At 43.2% G+C, this 16,784-nt stretch overlaps 1 protein-coding gene across 10 annotated transcripts in view; it reads left to right on the top strand.

Annotated features, from left to right (window-relative positions):
- The window catches only part of gse1b (Gse1 coiled-coil protein b), a 760,234-nt gene that overhangs the window by 619,225 nt on the left and 124,225 nt on the right, over positions 1-16,784 (top strand). The window contains exon 1 of one of the 10 annotated variants that reach the window (XM_048546480.2): positions 697-785. The exons of the other annotated variants lie outside the window; for them this stretch is intronic. The gene's annotated coding sequence lies outside the window, so the exon portion shown is untranslated. Of the gene's footprint in view, positions 1-696; positions 786-16,784 lie in introns of those variants that run through there. 10 annotated transcript variants of the gene reach the window in all.

Below are 16,784 nucleotides of genomic sequence, written 5' to 3'. Positions count from 1 at the left end.
CGCACGGTTCCTCCCTTTATCAGCGTGTTACCAAGCACCAGCTGGAGGGTCTTTGCTTTCTCCAGCTCTTTTGTTTCTGCCACCACACCCCTCCCCAACACAATCCATCCCATCCTTTCTTGCACACAATCTCTCTCTCTCTCTCTCTTCAAAAGCTTCTGCCTATTTTGTTTAGCAGTGCATTTTTAAATTGCTTGGGTAATCTGACTGTTTTAAGTGGACTGTGTGTCAGCATTGGTGAATGCCCTCGCTGTGGCTTGTGGAATTCTGATTGTGGGTCCACAAACAAACTGTGGCCAATAAAGCCCCTTTTTTATTCCCTCACTGGTGCATTAACTGGCCTGTGGGAAGAAATTCCATAATGGTGTTGGTTTCACCTCACCGCAGATTCCCAAGCACCCATCTCACACACTCTCTCCATCCTTCTCTGCCCCTGTGGTCTGCCTTTACTCAACAACTACTCTTTCTTCTCTTGTTTATACTGAGATGGTTCATTGCAGCCAGTGCAAATACTGCCCCAGTTATACAGTCACCCTTCACTTTTGTTCCAAGATTGCATTTCTAGCCAGCTCCTTTCCTCTGTTACAGAAAATTATTGGGATCATTTTCCAAATCTTTGCTGCCGGCAACTTGCTTTACATTGGTGCTGTAGTAGCTTTGTTTATACTACATCACGTTGAGAATGAGTTGGAATATCCTCCCTCAGAGTGATTCAACTTCATGGCAAAGTCACAGTTTTGTTGCCTTTGTCCCCATCATGGTGGCTCACTGAGGCTGATCAACTGGTATGTATCCCAAAACTTTGTTTCAAACCCCATCCTTGACTATTACTGCATAACTGCTACTTACATAACAATTCAGCCACTTTTACCCCACCTCTGTTCTAACGATGTTTGAGCTCCCATGTGCATGTTCACTGTCTGTGCACTCAATTTCTTTACTTTGCATCGTTTTAGTTTTCCATTAGCTTGTCACCTGGTATCCCGACTTCATCAGCCAATGACAGCTCCCAATCCGCAGCAATTGAAAATCTCTGCCTCGGTGAGAAGTTCGTCCCGTTCCTTGCCCTCCATAACTTTCCCATCATTTCAGCCTGTCTCATATCCCTTCGTTCTCTGACCTCAGTATCCTCCTTTCTACTGCTCCATATTAATCCTCAAGTAGATACTAGTGTTGTCAGCTAGATCTCCTTTGATGGAAGAATTATTTGGTAATCTTTACTCCCTTCAAAGCCTCCCACTAAACTAAAATATAACCCACACCAAATGATTCATTCTATCAAAGCAAAGCAAGTCAAAATTTGCTATAAGATGCATTCAAGTGTATCCAACTAAGACTAATTTTTAGAAATTAATGTACGTAGCATAGCTACTATTCTTACATAATAAAATGTGAAGCTGGATGAACACAGCAGGCCCAGCAGCATCTCCTGAGATGCTGCTGGGCCTGCTGTGTTCGTCCAGCCTCACATTTTATTATCTTGGATTCTCCAGCATCTGCAGTTCCCATTATCACTGATACTATTCTTACATCATTATTATTTGTCATAATAAATGCCAGTGGAGTTTAAGATGAACGTGACCTTTGAATTAGATTGAATGAACAGTCACCAGATAAGGTTCACTAAGGTTTTGGATTTTGACAGCTGGGACGCCTGTGTCCTGTTGTGAGAGAATCTAGAATGAGTTACTGTTTAGGGGTCGATTGTTTAAGACTGAGGATGAGAATTTTTTTCTCAGTTGGTTGAGAGGTTTTGGAACACTTTCTGAAAAGGCAGTGGAAGCAGAATGTTTGAGTATTTCTAAGATAGTGGTGGATAGATTCTTGGCATGCAGACGTGTGGATGGTTATCAGGTAGGCTAAATGTGCAGTAATCAGGTTGATTTAATAGAATGGAGGAACAGGATTGAGGGCTGTATGGTCCCCGACTGCTCCTAGCTTGTATGTTTATATCTAAGAAAATTGATTGAAGGGCCCTTGTGGTGCAATGGTAATATCCCCACCCCTGAACCGAGAGACCAGGTTCGAGTCCCACCTGCTCCGGAGGTTGATAACAACATTTCTAAACGGTTGGATTCAAACATGTCTAAGAAAATTATGGGGTGGACACACCCTTCATTGCTACTATGGCGTTTTCTTAAAGTACTTATTCTGTCTTGGTCTGATCTCCCCTAAATCGAAGTACTTACTGATAATGCGTCTTTTTATTTTGGTGGGTGATTTTGTCGAATATTAACTGCATCTCATTTTGTCGTCTTCACCTGTAACTTTCTTGGTGGGCCACTTCTTCATCTTGAAATGATCATTTGACAGGTAGGGAGCTGGGACAGGTGAGGGAGTGGGGAGAAGCTAGTTCTTGTGAGGTAGGCCCTTAATACTGTACAAAAGTATAATATTACAGATGCTAGAAATCTAAAATAAAGATATCCTGAAGAACTTACATCAGACTCAAAATATTAGTTCTGTCTCTCTCTCTCTCTCGCCACTGCTCCTAGACCAGTTGAGTCTCCCCAGCAATTTCTATTTTTATTTCGTAACACTCTTAAGATTCTCATTTCTTGACCTAGGTAAAGAATGGCATGTCATAACTGAAGAACGTTTTCATAGCTAAAGAATGATCACTTACATTAAGAAAAATATTTTTCCTCTTTTTCAACCCAAAGTACTTTGAAAGTCTGACATTGATGCGTTTGCTTTAAACATGCAATCCGTAATGTCTCACTCTGCTTAGCTAGTGCAATGTGATGATGAGAGTGCTATTAGTAATCAGCAATGAAAATAAATTGTCAATTAATAAAACCTTGGTGAGCCTAACTAAAATTATGATCCGAATCCCTTGGTAATGCAGCTGCAACAGGAATTGCAGCTGCAATTTAAAAGATACGCTGGATTATCAGCCCATTGTCATTCTTTTTCAATCCCTTCCTCCGGTCCCCTCCCCACAAGCACGTGCGAACATGCACATGCACACTCTCACACACGCTCTCATTTCCTTATGATCACTCAAATGTTGGAATACTTTTTAAAAGAGGCAATGCTTAACACATTTAGTGTCTACTCTTCCTGATTCTTCATGTAAAGTATCCTGACTATTTCAGTGCTTGGAAGTAGGTTCAAAGATCTTAGCTGCATTTTGAGACCTGCTACAAGCAATATATTCCTGTCATTGCTGCAGGAAGAGACACATTGATGTTCTGATGTGATTTAAATAATTTTGTTGAGGGACTTTTTACTAAGAGTGTTGAAACATGATATATGCTCTCAGTAATTATTAAAAACCAATCTTCCTAGGTTTAACAGCACTTAGCAAGTCTGCACTTCTAAATATCCTCAGAGCTTTTCCTTTAAAGTAGAAAGTGGAATCATTTATTTAAAATATTGATCACATTAGGGAAAGCCATGCCAACATCTCAGTTCTAGCAGCAGAAAATGCTTAAAAATGGCAATGAGTTAAGAAAACCCAGTCTAACTTTGTAAAATCATAAAATATAACAGACTGACTGTCCTTTCAGTGTGTATCTCTGCCACCTTGCAAAGCATTCTGGATTCAAGGAAAATTGTTTGGTAAATCTGCTTTTACTGCAGTTCAGATAATAAGCATATTAAGTGATACTATGAAGGAAAAGCCCTTCTGATTAGAATTCATTTTACAACCTTCAATGTATTCTCAAAGGTAGTGACTAAAGCTAAAGAGCTGCAGACTTGGCAAGGTGCAAATGAAATTCCATACCCAGAGGGCTCAAATCCTTCGCAGTTTCTATTGGAATTATCTCTCCTTTATGCACCCTGGAAATGAATTTTTGTCCTCATTGTCTGGGACAATATTAATTGTATTTCAGGATTTTCTGGAACGCTGCTCATTATGTGTTATGTCATTCTGTGCTGTCATTGGATCCTTACGAAACAAAAAAAATGTACCCAAGCCAGAAATGGCCAAAACAAAATTTCCATAAAACTTGACTAGTTCCTGCCTTTTGGCTGTAAGCTATAAATACCTGAAGAGTTTTCCGTTCTTCCCCACACCAATGAGCTGGATATTCCAGAAATTGAAATGTGGAGCTTTTCCTATGTGCTGAGGCAGCAGTAAGGAGGGGTAAGTTGTCTTCAGACTATGAGTTTCCCCACTTCTTAATATCCAAGGACTGTCCCGTGCCTCTTAAAATGTGACTAATCAGGAGCTAGGTCTTTGCACCCACTTCTCCAGCACCACGACTAAAGGCTTGACATGCATTTGCAGATTTGTGTGACCCAGGACAAAAGGCTATCTTGCTAAGGTGCAGCACCAGCCTGCGACAGCTATTATTTCTCCAACAGGAAGACAACAGTTTGCCTGGAGGTAAAGGGACAGAATGGAAATAGGCAGGGCAAAGGAGGAATATGTGTCCTCAGTCATTGCTTTAGAGAAAAAGAGAAGTTGCTGGTGTGCCACTGAGTACCATTTGAGCTTTATATGCGTACATAGTGATTAAAACAGTTTCGTTCTGTACAGTCAGATATGAAGAAACAAACAAACTGGAGTTTGACTGTTTCCAACAAACAAACCAAAGACATTCCTGACTTGTACGAGATTATATTTACATATATTTGAGGCATCAGGAGAGTCTGAAAACTGAGTGGGCCCCTATTTAACTACAGCAGCATATAAAGATATTTTTATGAATAAAGTACATTTTTAAAAATAAAACATAAGCTGAGTACCAAAAACAAAGTTGCTGGAAAAGCTCAGCAGGTCTGGCAGCATCTGTGAAGGAGAAGAAAGAGTTAACGTTTCGGGTCCAGTGACCCTTCCTCAGAAGCTGAGTACCATTTGATCCCAGGTTTGATTTCCTACTCTGTGTTATGTTAGATAGTAGAAACAAAGTGCTGGAGAAACTTTGCAGGGTTTGTAGCGAGAGAGAAATGTAGTTAATGTTTTAAGTCTCTGGAATTTTTTGCCAATCTTAGCTAAAGTGAGCTGTGCTTATGTTCAGCACCCATGTTTAAGAGAGGAAAAACTCAACTCCATCACAGGCATCTACTGGGATACTGTGCCAAACAGCTGATCTGGGCCTTTAAGGCAACAGTTTAACAATCCTTGGCAATTTTTACTTCTTCACAACCAGCGATTCGGGAATTTAGCAACGCTTAAGAGAGTCCTGCACTGAGGGGTAAAATACCGTCTTAGAGAGCCCACCTCTGTAAATCCTACGAAGTGACCCAATGTTAAACTAATGACGTGCCACTTCGCAATTATTTTATTTGACTTTTAAAGTTTTCAGATGACTTTTTCTTCCGAACGAATAAAATTTCCCACCAAATAGATCCTGAACAATTTCAGGGCCTTCGATTGTAACAGAAGCATTCGACTGAAGGGAATAATTTGGTTATTTAGATACTGGCGAGTGATCCACACTGGTCTTGGCTTGTTCCTGCTAAACACCTCAAGCTCAGATTGTGAAGAAACCCAGTAGCACTGAATGACAGTGATTTTTGTTTTCAACCAATATTTAACAGCTATATTTTACTGAGAAACCCGGGGAGCTCTTGTGGGTTGATTAGTCATCAGATGTGTTGCTGAGCTCCTCAGCCAAGTTGGGGTTTCAAGTCAGTGTGCGCTCAGTTAACTGTGCTCAGCTGGGTTAGTGGTGAAGAAGCTGCACTTGACTTCAAAAATCCCGTTTCTGTTTACTGGGCAGTGATGCCTGCTCCAACCTGCATCTGTATGACCAACAGTGCTGGGAAGATTGAAGAGATGTGCAAATTTCCCCTCCCCCTCAAAACAGCTGCACTGTGTTATAAAGTCCAAAATAGTAGAGGCAGAAATGTATGCGAATGCATCTGCCCACGCCATGGCTAAATCTGCATTTCCCTTCTATCTCATCTCTCGTTGGTGCTGTGACCGAGCTAGGTCGCTGTGTTTCAACCTCCCTAGCCTAATTCCCGGCTTGTAGTTGCTGCCTTCCTACTGTTGTTGCATGGTTAAGATTGAACAACCAATTGCCTGCTTGCTGCAAATGTCAAAGGTATAAAATCCATCTGGAAACACTAGCAAGGCGTGCAGTGGGCTGATACCAGATTGTGAGACAAACTGCTGATGGCCTGGCCACCTCAAAATAGCCCTTTGACTGACACAGTTTCCAGGATGATGTCACATTGCTGCCTTTCTGAAGGTTGGACAGCTCCAAGCTACATCTTAACCTTTTAGACATTTAACCACTCCTGACGTGGCAGGGAGGAATAAAATGTTGGGTCGTCCAGTGAACGTCTAGTTGCCTTCTGCCATTTTTCTTTGCACAAATTGGTCTGCCCTCCTGCAAAAATTCCATCCCCTATTCCCAATTCCTCCGCCTCCGCCGCATCTGCTCCCACGATAAAGACATTCCACTCCCGCACATCCCAGATGTCCAAGTTCTTTAAGGACCGCAACTTTCCCCCCACAGTGATCGAGAACGTCCTTGACCGCGTCTCCCGTATTTCCCGCAACACATCCCTCACACCCCGCCCCCGCCACAACCGCCCCAAGAGGATCCCCCTCGTTCTCACACACCACCCCACCAACCTCCGGATACAACGCATTATCCTCCGACACTTCCACCATTTACAATCCGACCCCACCACCCAAGACATTTTTTCATCCCCTCCCCTGTCTGCTTTCCGGAGAGACCACTCTCTCCGTGACTCCCTTGTTCGCTCCACACTGCCCTCCAACCCCACCACACCCGGCACCTTCCCTTGCAACCGCAGGAAATGCTACACTTGTCCCCACACCTCCTCCCTCACCCCCATCCCAGGCCCCAAGATGACATTCCACATTAAGCAGAGGTTCACCTGCACATCTGCCAATGTGGTATACTGCATCCACTGTACCCGGTACGGCTACCTCTACATTGGGGAAACCAAGCGGAGGCTGGGGGACCGCTTTGCAGAACACCTCCGCTCAGTTCGCAACAAACAACTGCACCTCCCAGTCGCAAACCATTTCCACTCCCCCTCCCATTCTCTAGATGACATGTCCATCATGGGCCTCCTGCAGTGCCACAATGATGCCACCCGAAGGTTGCAGGAACAGCAACTCATATTCTGCCTGGGAACCCTGCAGCCATATGGTATCAATGTGGACTTCACCTGTTTCAAAATCTCCCCTTCCCCTACTGCATCCCAAAACCAGCCCAGTTCGTCCCCTCCCCCCACTGCACCACACAACCAGCCCAGCTCTTCCCCCCCCACCCACTGCATCCCAAAACCAGTCCAACCTGTCTCTGCCTCCCTAACGGGTTCTTCCTCTCACCCATCCCTTCCTCCCACCCCAAGCCGCACCCCCATCTACCTACTAACCTCATCCCACCTCCTTGACCTATCCGTCTTCCCTGGACTGACCTATCCCCTCCCTACCTCCCCACCTATACTCTCTCCACCTATCTTCTTTACTCTCCATCTTCGGTCGGCCTCCCCCTCTCTCCCTATTTATTCCAGTTCCCTCTCCCCATCCCCCTCTCTGATGAAGGGTCTAGGCCCGAAACGTCAGCTTTTGTGCTCCCGAGATGCTGCTTGGCCTGCTGTGTTCATCCAGCCTCACATTTTATTATCTTGGAATTCTCCAGCATCTGCAGTTCCCATTATCTTTGGTCTGCCTTCTGCCATGTTATCCCAGGGATATAGCGGCAGTGCTGTTAACTCTTCCTGGAGTTTCATACCTGCTGCACAGTCTCGCACCTCACTAGAGCTGCTTTTGAGATGCCACAATTCTGATACAGCACACTGTGCCAGTCTCTCTCTGTCTATTAGGCAGACAGCAAGAAATGATCAATGTGCATGGTGACTTAGTGTCCTTTCTTTGCTGTGTGTCTCTTCCCTAGTAGCCATCTTTTAGATACAGGCAGTCAGCAGAAAGCTTAAGTAGGGGATATTCACTGTGTAGCAATTGCACAAAAACAACATGGAATCTCTTCTGATTATAGCTGAATTTTAAAAAGGGTGTGGAGATAAGATGTTAACCTGTGGATTCCCGCCCCCAGGCAATACATCCTCCTCAACCTAGCTGTGTTATATTTATATATTTAAAGATTATGTTTGTAATGTGAATTTAAATCCATTACCTTTAAGGATGGCCACTTTTATTGTCTCTCTCCATTTCTAACTTGCTGTGTAAATACTGAGGTCCCTGGTAATTGGGACAATTCTATTTATAGTGCACTTGTCTCATTTGGTGAATAAAACTCAAATCCCAAGTTATGATTGGAGATGCAACTTGATGGGAATGTAGGTTTAAACTTTAATGCCTTTTCTCACCCTATCCCTGACCGAAACAAGACGCCACAATATGTTTGTGTATGCAGCCCAGTGGAAAGCTGTGCCGCAGACAGTTAGAATAGACTGACCATATTGTGGTTGATCACAACATTGTGCCTATAATGCTACTGACTGTGACCATGGCATCTGCACAGAGCACAAACATCACCTTTCATGGCAACAAGAGAGGCATAAACCCAAACTGAAAAGCCTGCTGTTTGATATGGTTCTGCAGTTCAGCAACACTTGCCAAACAATCCCGAGTGCGCTAATTGCTGCCCATGAAAAGAATATGTTCAAGCCTTGTGTTTTTTCTTGAATTATCAGGAGACTGGAGGTTCCAAATGCTTTCTCCATGGAACACCAGACCAATCTTTATCCAAGCTAATTGCAAACAATCTCCAAACCAATTAAGTACTCTTTTCAATAGTATAAATTGTTGTGATTGCCAAATTTCAAACATTCTTACGTATGCCTTAATGACTGCGCCATGCAAACCTTTGGCTCCATCGCTGACTTTTCAGTAACATACAAGTTCTGTTCTCTGAAAGACATTATGTCGAAAAGAAAGATAAGCTGTAACCAAGGATTCAGTATTAGACGCACGGTTGAATATTATTTCATGGTGCAAATAGTCACCTCCCTCCCATGAACATCTACATGTCATGTTTAGCATCATTTGTGCCACTTCGTACTGAACCAGTTCAAATGCACCAAGATCTGGACAGTATCCAGGCTTGGGCTGGCAAGTAACAGTTGTATAACGCGAGTGCCAGACTGTGACTGTCAATGGTTGGAGATGGTCAATGTAGCCGCTGCCCCTTGATATTCAAAAGTGTCACCATCACCTAATCTCCCCTTATCAACCTGGATGTTACCATTGACCAGAAACTCAAGAGGACTTGCCGTGTAAACATAGTGGCTATGTGAGCAGGTCAGAGGCTCGGAACACAGATCCGAGTAACTCATCACCTGACTCCCAAAGCCTGTCCATCATGCAAGTCAGGAGTGTTATAGAATACTGTCCACTTGCCTGGATGCATGCAGCTTCAACAACACTCAAGAAACTTGACACCTTCCAGGCCAAAGCAACCCACTTGATTGGCACTACACACTCAAGTAAACATACCCTCCACCACACAGCAGTGTGTACTGTCTGCAAAATGCCTGCAGAAATTCACCAAAGATCTTTAGAAAGCACCTTCCAAACCCTACCCCTTTCCACCTCAAAGCACAAAGAATGCAGACACATGGGAACATCACCATCTTCAAGTTTTCACCCCAAACCACTCACTGTCCTGACTTGGAGGTATATTGCTGTTCCTTCACTGTGGCTAGGTCAAAATTCTGGAACTCCTTCCCTAAGGGTTGGGAGTCAAGCTACAGCACAAGACTGGACTGCAGCGGTTCAAGAAGGCAGCCCACCACCGTCTTCTTAATGGCACCTGGGGGGTAGGTGATAAATGCTGACCAACCAGCAATGCCTACATCCAATGAGTCAGTAAAACAACAATATCTTTTACTTTGCTTGTGAAGGTACTGTTGATAATGCTTCCTTTCAATTACTTACACAGTGAATGTTTTCAGGTACATTGAATGGTGTCCTATCAGTGTATAAGTTGGGAAAAAGGCAGAAAAGGGTAGTTGAGGGTTTGAGATCAGCCATGATCTTATTGAATGTTGATGTAGACTTGATGGGCTGAATGGCCCACATATGTCCCACATTTTATTGTCTTGAGTTGTGCACATGTGCTTTCAGACCTGTTTCTGCTGGTTACCGACGTTTACATCATTCTTCTCTACCCATCACTCTGTGATTCATACAAACAAAATTGCTGAATTTGTTCGTTGCTACCCAGTGCAATTGTCCCTGCAGCTAGGAATAAGGTCCTGGATGAGTTGTAGCATGTGATTGTATGTGAGTATGATAAGTGCGGGAAGCATATGTGCACCTGTTTGTGGAGTGAAATTGCCCCTTGTTTGTCCAGCTCGCCCTTGATAAAACAGTTAATTGGACAAGGTGATAGCAGCTGACCTGCCAAGCACTGAAGCCTGTTGTGGGGGGAAAAAAAATGGGAAAGTAATAAAATCTGGACAAAAAGATACTCAGTAGGAGGATTGATAGGCTTGGGTTAGTTAGCAATGCCTTTCGTTGGAGGGGAGAAGTGTAGAAGTGGAACCTATAGCCACAATTTGGTAAGTTGTCAGTCACACACAATTGTGAGGCCTATCTGGGGACTCATTGCTGTTAAGTTGTTTCAGAGTATGATTTATAAAACGGCATAAAGTCTCCTCAAAAAGGCCAGGATTTAGAATAATTCCAACACTGTTTGCAGGACTAGTTGGACTATAATTTCAATCAGAGGAATAAAATTTTCATCATAAGTTAACGTCCTGTGTTTCGAAAATAAAAAGGAAGTGCAACATGGAACAGGGTTGGGATTCTTCAAAGGCCGAGATTGGATGTCTCAATTCCAAAGGTTAATATGTTGAGATAATATTGTAGGGCAAGACTACAGAAGGAAGGGTGGGACTCTTGAGTTATTTGCTCAACATCTGTGAAGCAGGCAGGCTGACCAGATGTTTGCTGTCCCTTCTCTGGGCTTTACAGCATCTGTCAATGGACAGGGCTAAATGCCATTGTAATCAATTTTTACGCTTTACTGCTGTGTAATGACACTGATAACAGCAGCAACATATGTCCCTAAAACTGATAAGTACAGTCAGCCCAAAGTGTTTATTGGTCTCTCTCACTGCATGCTGCCTAGAAAGCTTTGACAAGGAATTGCTACTTACTGCACTTTAAACATTTATGGTACGATGTTGTTTTGCTTTTTACGAACTAGTGGTATGTGCCTATTAAAACTTTTATGAGCAGATCAACACATACTATACGCAAAGACACACAATCTCCTTTGTACATGCTCACTGTGGAATTGGTTAATTTGAGTTCAGTTTGAGAGGGGTTGAGAGAGAATTTTGCCTGCTTGAGTGTTCTGCAGAATACCAGTGCCTTTGTGTGTGAGGGGATTGGAAAGGCTATGTTTGACCATGTATATACTCTAGGCAAATTGATTCCTAATTTGAAATAGGTCTGTGAAAAAGTCTCGTAAGCAAGTTGTTCCTTTCAGGGAATGTGGGGATGGAATTGCCTGTCAAGGTTACTGTAGGCACTAATGGGCCTTCAGTGTCTTCTGAAGGTGTATTTTCATTTTGTTCTAAAGCTATTGATTGACAGTAATGGCTGTCAGGGACCACTCCACTTAATGCTTTGGGTTCTTTGCCAGAAAGTTGGACTTAATGGTGTTCAGAGCTCCCCTAGGTCAGGTGACCCTTAAAGGAACGTGTCCATAGAATGGAGAATGCTGTCTTCCTGCATTTGTCTCCAACAGTAACTGCATGCTATAAGCTTAACGTGTATCCTCACAGTTGAGGAGAATAGTGTGGGTGTTGTCAATAACAACTGGGAGAGATAATGAGAAGAAAAGCTCCTTATCATTTCAGTTCTGTTGTGTTAGTGTAAAGGCTGAGTTGAATTTTTACTGTAACAATGAGGAACAGGAATGTTAAATAGCCATAGTTTCCTGTTATTGAAGCCTTTGGTTCCCTATCCCTCTGTTTTTCTCTCCTCTCCTGAATGAACTGACTCCTGCCAAGTGCACTTGTCCAATTAATCCCTCTTCCTGTTTGAATCCCTGCAGGTAATAAATAGGTAAATGATATCACAGGAAAGCTCAATCTTGAACTTAGGTAAAAGCCTCACGTCAGTAGGAATTGCCAGGTAGCGATCTGGAGTGAAAACCAGAGCTAGTTTTATTATTGCCAATCCTTGGAGTATTGTGGGTTTTGGTGCCATGATTTCTCAGCAGCTACAGAGCTAGGATTAAACCGCCAGAGCTGCGTGCAACTAGACATCTTCATACCACATTTGCCTGGTACTTACCAACCTGTGTACTTGCAACACTTGCCGAAATGGAGACTAACTGTCACCATCGATTTAGTAGCCAGAAATGACAGTGGATCCATTTTCACCAGCTTTGTGCCACTGCTGAAAGACGAAGGCAATCCAAGGGAAAGTCTAAGAAGTTTATGGCTCAGCAAGAACAAATGTTAGACACCTTCAAGGTGGTGAGTAATTTGAAGATGCTGCTCACTGGTTTCGGGAATAGACACTAAAGCAGGAGCTAAGAGAATTGTAAGATGATAGAAGCCATCCTTAAGAAGTAAGTTTTGGAGACTTCCTTCGGAGATGCTCTAACCAATAGTTCTGAATTGGAGTTCCCAACCATAGACATAGCACAGAAACAGACCATTTGGCCTGACCAAGCCAAAGAAGTGATTGTGGTTAATGTTGGGGTAGATTTGTATGGAGGAGTGGCACACTTGGTCAGAATTTAGGGCAGACTATGATGCAGGACTGGGAAGAGGCTGTGGAGGTTTGTGCAAAGTGGACAACGACTTTTTGATCAAGACATGAGAGAGCAGGGGTAACAGGTGACCACTGTTCTGAAATCTATACCTCAGAATAGTCAATCAGTTAACGGCTGAGACAACATAATGCACTGGAAACCAGTTTTCCAACTTCCTCAGAACAGCAAGAAGTCGCTCTGTTCCAGTGAATGGAATTCTTTTAGTGTTATGTTTAGTATTGTAAGTTTTACCCATGATATATAATTGATTCTGGTTATGATGACTCTGTGGTTAGTCCTCTGTTTTGTCATTAAATTGACATGATCTCATGATTGGAATGGTGCAAATACTGACAATTACAGAGTCAAAAAATTCAATTAATTCAGATGTGCAGATTAAATACACAGTGAATTTTAATAATCTGCACTGAAGGCAGACGATTACCATAGACAATATTTTAAACAGATCATGGCACCTTCATGCAGAATAAGAGAAGCCCTCATCTGCATATGATTTATGTCCTGGAACCGAAGCCGTTGTCGGTCAGAGAGAAAGCAGATCCAGATTTTTATTTGTGCCTCACTAAGCCAGTAATGATGTACTCTACATCAGCTCGCCTCTGGTGGTTTCTTTTGGTGACGCCATCAGCCAAGGAGGGGATCACTAGCTGTCTGCAGTGTAATAAATAATTGAATGTGTGTAATCTGTGGGACTAACCCACAGGCTGCAGCAACCCAGTGTTGAATTGTTGCCTACAAGCCATGTTGCAATCTCCGTCCCCTTGACTAATTTGTTGAGATTCCCATCACTATTCCCTCCCAGTCATTGCGACCATACTTCCTGGAAAACAAGAAGGGAAGTCTAGGATGACCTATATTGCACAGTTCAGACATCTCCCACACTCCCCTCCCTCAGTCCTATACTATATTTATTAAGGAGTGTTGATATTATATATTTAAGATGGATATTATATGTTGGCAACACAGTTGCCTTAACTGTATAGATGTGTATTCACATCTGTCTGGTGATCAGGGCTGGAAATAATGCCCACTGCGGTAATGTCCCTACCTCTGTCCTGTGAGATCCAGATTCAGGTCCCACATGCTGCTGAATTGCATTATAGCAACTCTGAACAGGTTAACAAAAGTACTTTTTTTCCCACCATTAGGTAGAGGAATCAGCCCAGAGATCTGCTCTTGTGTTGGCTTTTGGTTTCCTGAAATTGGTGTTGTGCACCTTTGTGTCTGTAGCTGCCTCCTCTCCTTTTCATTTGCATTTTTGTTTATTCATGGGATGAGGGTGTCACTGGCCAGGCAGCATTTATTGCCCAACCCTAATTGCCCAGAGGGCAGCTAAGAGTCAACACATTGCTGTGGGTCTGGAGTCACAGGCCAGACCAGGTGAGGATGGCAGTTTCCTACCCTGAAGGACGTTAGTGAACCAGATGGGTTTTTCCAACAATTGACAATGGATGCACAGTCGTCATTAGATTCTTAATTCCAGATATTTATTGAATTCAGATACCACCATCTACCAGGGTGGGATTCAAACCTATGCCCCCAGAACGTTACCTGGGTCTCTGGATTAACAGTCCAGCAATAATACCACTAGGCCATCGCCTCTCCAATGCAGATTCCAGTTCCACTGCTTCAGTGTGCAGCCTTTGACCAGAACAATTGATGATTGGATTCAGAATTGATAGATGAGGAGCTGACTTGTTAGATTCTCCGGGGAGCATTGTACTTCTCAATTGGGCATTTGTTTATGCTGAGTAGCCTTTGTGGCTTTTACCACCTGATTTTGAAGCTTTCTGGGAGTTGGAAAGCTTGTACTGATATCATAAACGCTTAGCCTTGCAGTAACGCTGTTTCATGCACAAGCATGGATGCTTCAACTGCTCCATGCAGAAATAATTTAGTAGTAATTTGTGCCACATCTGTGCCTGGTGCTAAATCCTAATGTTCATCAGCCAGACACTGCCAGTTTTCTGACTGTCTTCTTTTTTCCACCCTCATGTTTCTGTGTGTCTGTGTCTGTCTGTCTCTTTTTGTCGCTCTTTCTCCATCCCCCAGCCCCTCATACTGATTTTTAAGCTAAATCTCCAAGCAAATGAATTCATTCGAAGTGACAGATTTTTTTTTAGCGAAAACCGGGAGGGAGAAATTGCTAATTTGGAAAAGGTTCTGAGCTTGGCATCGGGGAAGGAGTTCAGACTGATCCGTTTGAGATCCAGACGACATCTTGCCGGATGACTGACGACAAGAGCAGTGTGGGCCATCGATTGCTAACAGATGGCCTGATTATTAGCAAAATCGAGATACACGCAGCAAATCGGCACTGTTGCCAGTGTTCATTTCGTACCCAGAGATAAACCTGGCTGGTCCACTGGTACCATCTGCAGGCTTGCAAAGTGTATTAAGCCTGAATTGATTGAGTCAGTGCTTGTGGGTTTATCATTTTCAAAAGGGAATGTCGGTCGGATGAAATGGGATAATAAACACAATTTGTGCTGGTAATGAGAAGCACAAGTCACGGCTACAATCAATAATATGAATACTTCATTATCTCCATTGTCCATGTTTATTATTTAGCCATTTGTAATTGTTCAGTGAAGAGAGTTTCTCATTGCTCTGTCTTCCATTCCTTTTGCTATGTCAGCTGTTTATTTCAATAGATGATAGCTTTGATTTCCTATCTACATTTCCCAGCCCAAACAATAAACTGTGAAAAGAAAATGTCACCTTTCTCTCTAATTTCTGATACCTGTGTCTTATCCTGTATCCTCCGTTCCACCTTTCCTGATACAGACCCCTGTTGGTCTACAGTTCTGTAGCAGACCTCTTCCTTCAAACCAATAGGCTATAGGTCAGCAATGCTAGACTATTTGCTCGTGGGGAGCACAACAGTTTAGAACAGCTATGACGTCGATTGGGGCCAGGACAGTAAATGGAGAACAAGATGAGATTAACTGGTTGAGCTTTGCACTGTATCTTGGGAAGAATGAACACCTCATCCCTGTTCAGAATTACCTGACATCATGTTACCCGGATGCCATTTTTGCTGCAGACGGTTGCTGGGACGGTAGAGACCAACTGAAAAGTTTAAACAAAAACCACTTACATTTATATAGCACCTGTCATCGCCACAGGACCTCCCAATGTGCTTTCTTTTGACACATGGCCACTGTAGTAACGTGGCAGCCAATTAACACAAAGCAAATTTCTCTTAACGGCAACATGATAACGACCAGATAGTCTCTTCCTGTGTTGTTGATCGAGGGGCAAGCATCAACCAAAACACACAGCTGTGCTGCACCTGAGTGTACAGACAGGACCTCATTAAACTTTTCCTTCAAAAGACAATATCACTGACAGTGCAGCGTTCCCTCAGTACTGCATTGAAGTGCCAGTTTTATTCTCAGTGCTGAAAATCTGGAGTCTGGCTTCAATGCTGAACCTTATAGCTCAGAGAAGATAGAGCAACCAACTGAGCTGCATCTGATAGGAACTGGGATCTCTGTCAACTCTGTCAACAGTCCTGGTTAGAGTCAATATTTCCAGATGTGAGTGTCAAAATAGCATGTGCATACAGCTGCGAGTCTCAGCCGGTACTCCATCAATTCACTTGTCAGATCTAGGATTTCAAGATAGATTGGTCCCGTGAGACCCTTGTAGATCAGTGGTTAGAATCTAGAATCTTTAAACTTTGAGCTAAACTACACCTGGATAAAGTTGCTGAGCTTTACCAAAAGTACTCCTACCTTTGAACTTTTTTTCCAAACGGCTCAATGAGGTGAGGGCAGCATGTGTTGGGAAGTACAAATCCATCTGTTTTAGACACGTTGAGTGCCTATGAGGAGGCGATGTTATAATGGTAATGTCGTCAGACTGGGAATGCAGAGCTGGAGGTTAATGTTCTGCGAGACATGGGTTTGAATCCTGCTATGGCAGACAGTGAAATCTGAAATTACTAAATATCTGGAAGGAAAAGCTAGCCCTAATGCAACCACACAGTAGATTGTGGTAAAAACCTAACCCATTCATTAGCATCCTTTTGGGAAGGAAATCTGCCATCTTTCCTTGGCCTGGCCTACGTGTGGCTCCAGA

This window comes from Stegostoma tigrinum, chromosome 16 (assembly GCF_030684315.1).
Source record: "Stegostoma tigrinum isolate sSteTig4 chromosome 16, sSteTig4.hap1, whole genome shotgun sequence".
Lineage (NCBI taxonomy): Eukaryota > Metazoa > Chordata > Chondrichthyes > Orectolobiformes > Stegostomatidae > Stegostoma > Stegostoma tigrinum.
Note: the sequence above shows the minus strand (reverse complement) of the source record. Positions and strands in the feature narration are given on the sequence as shown.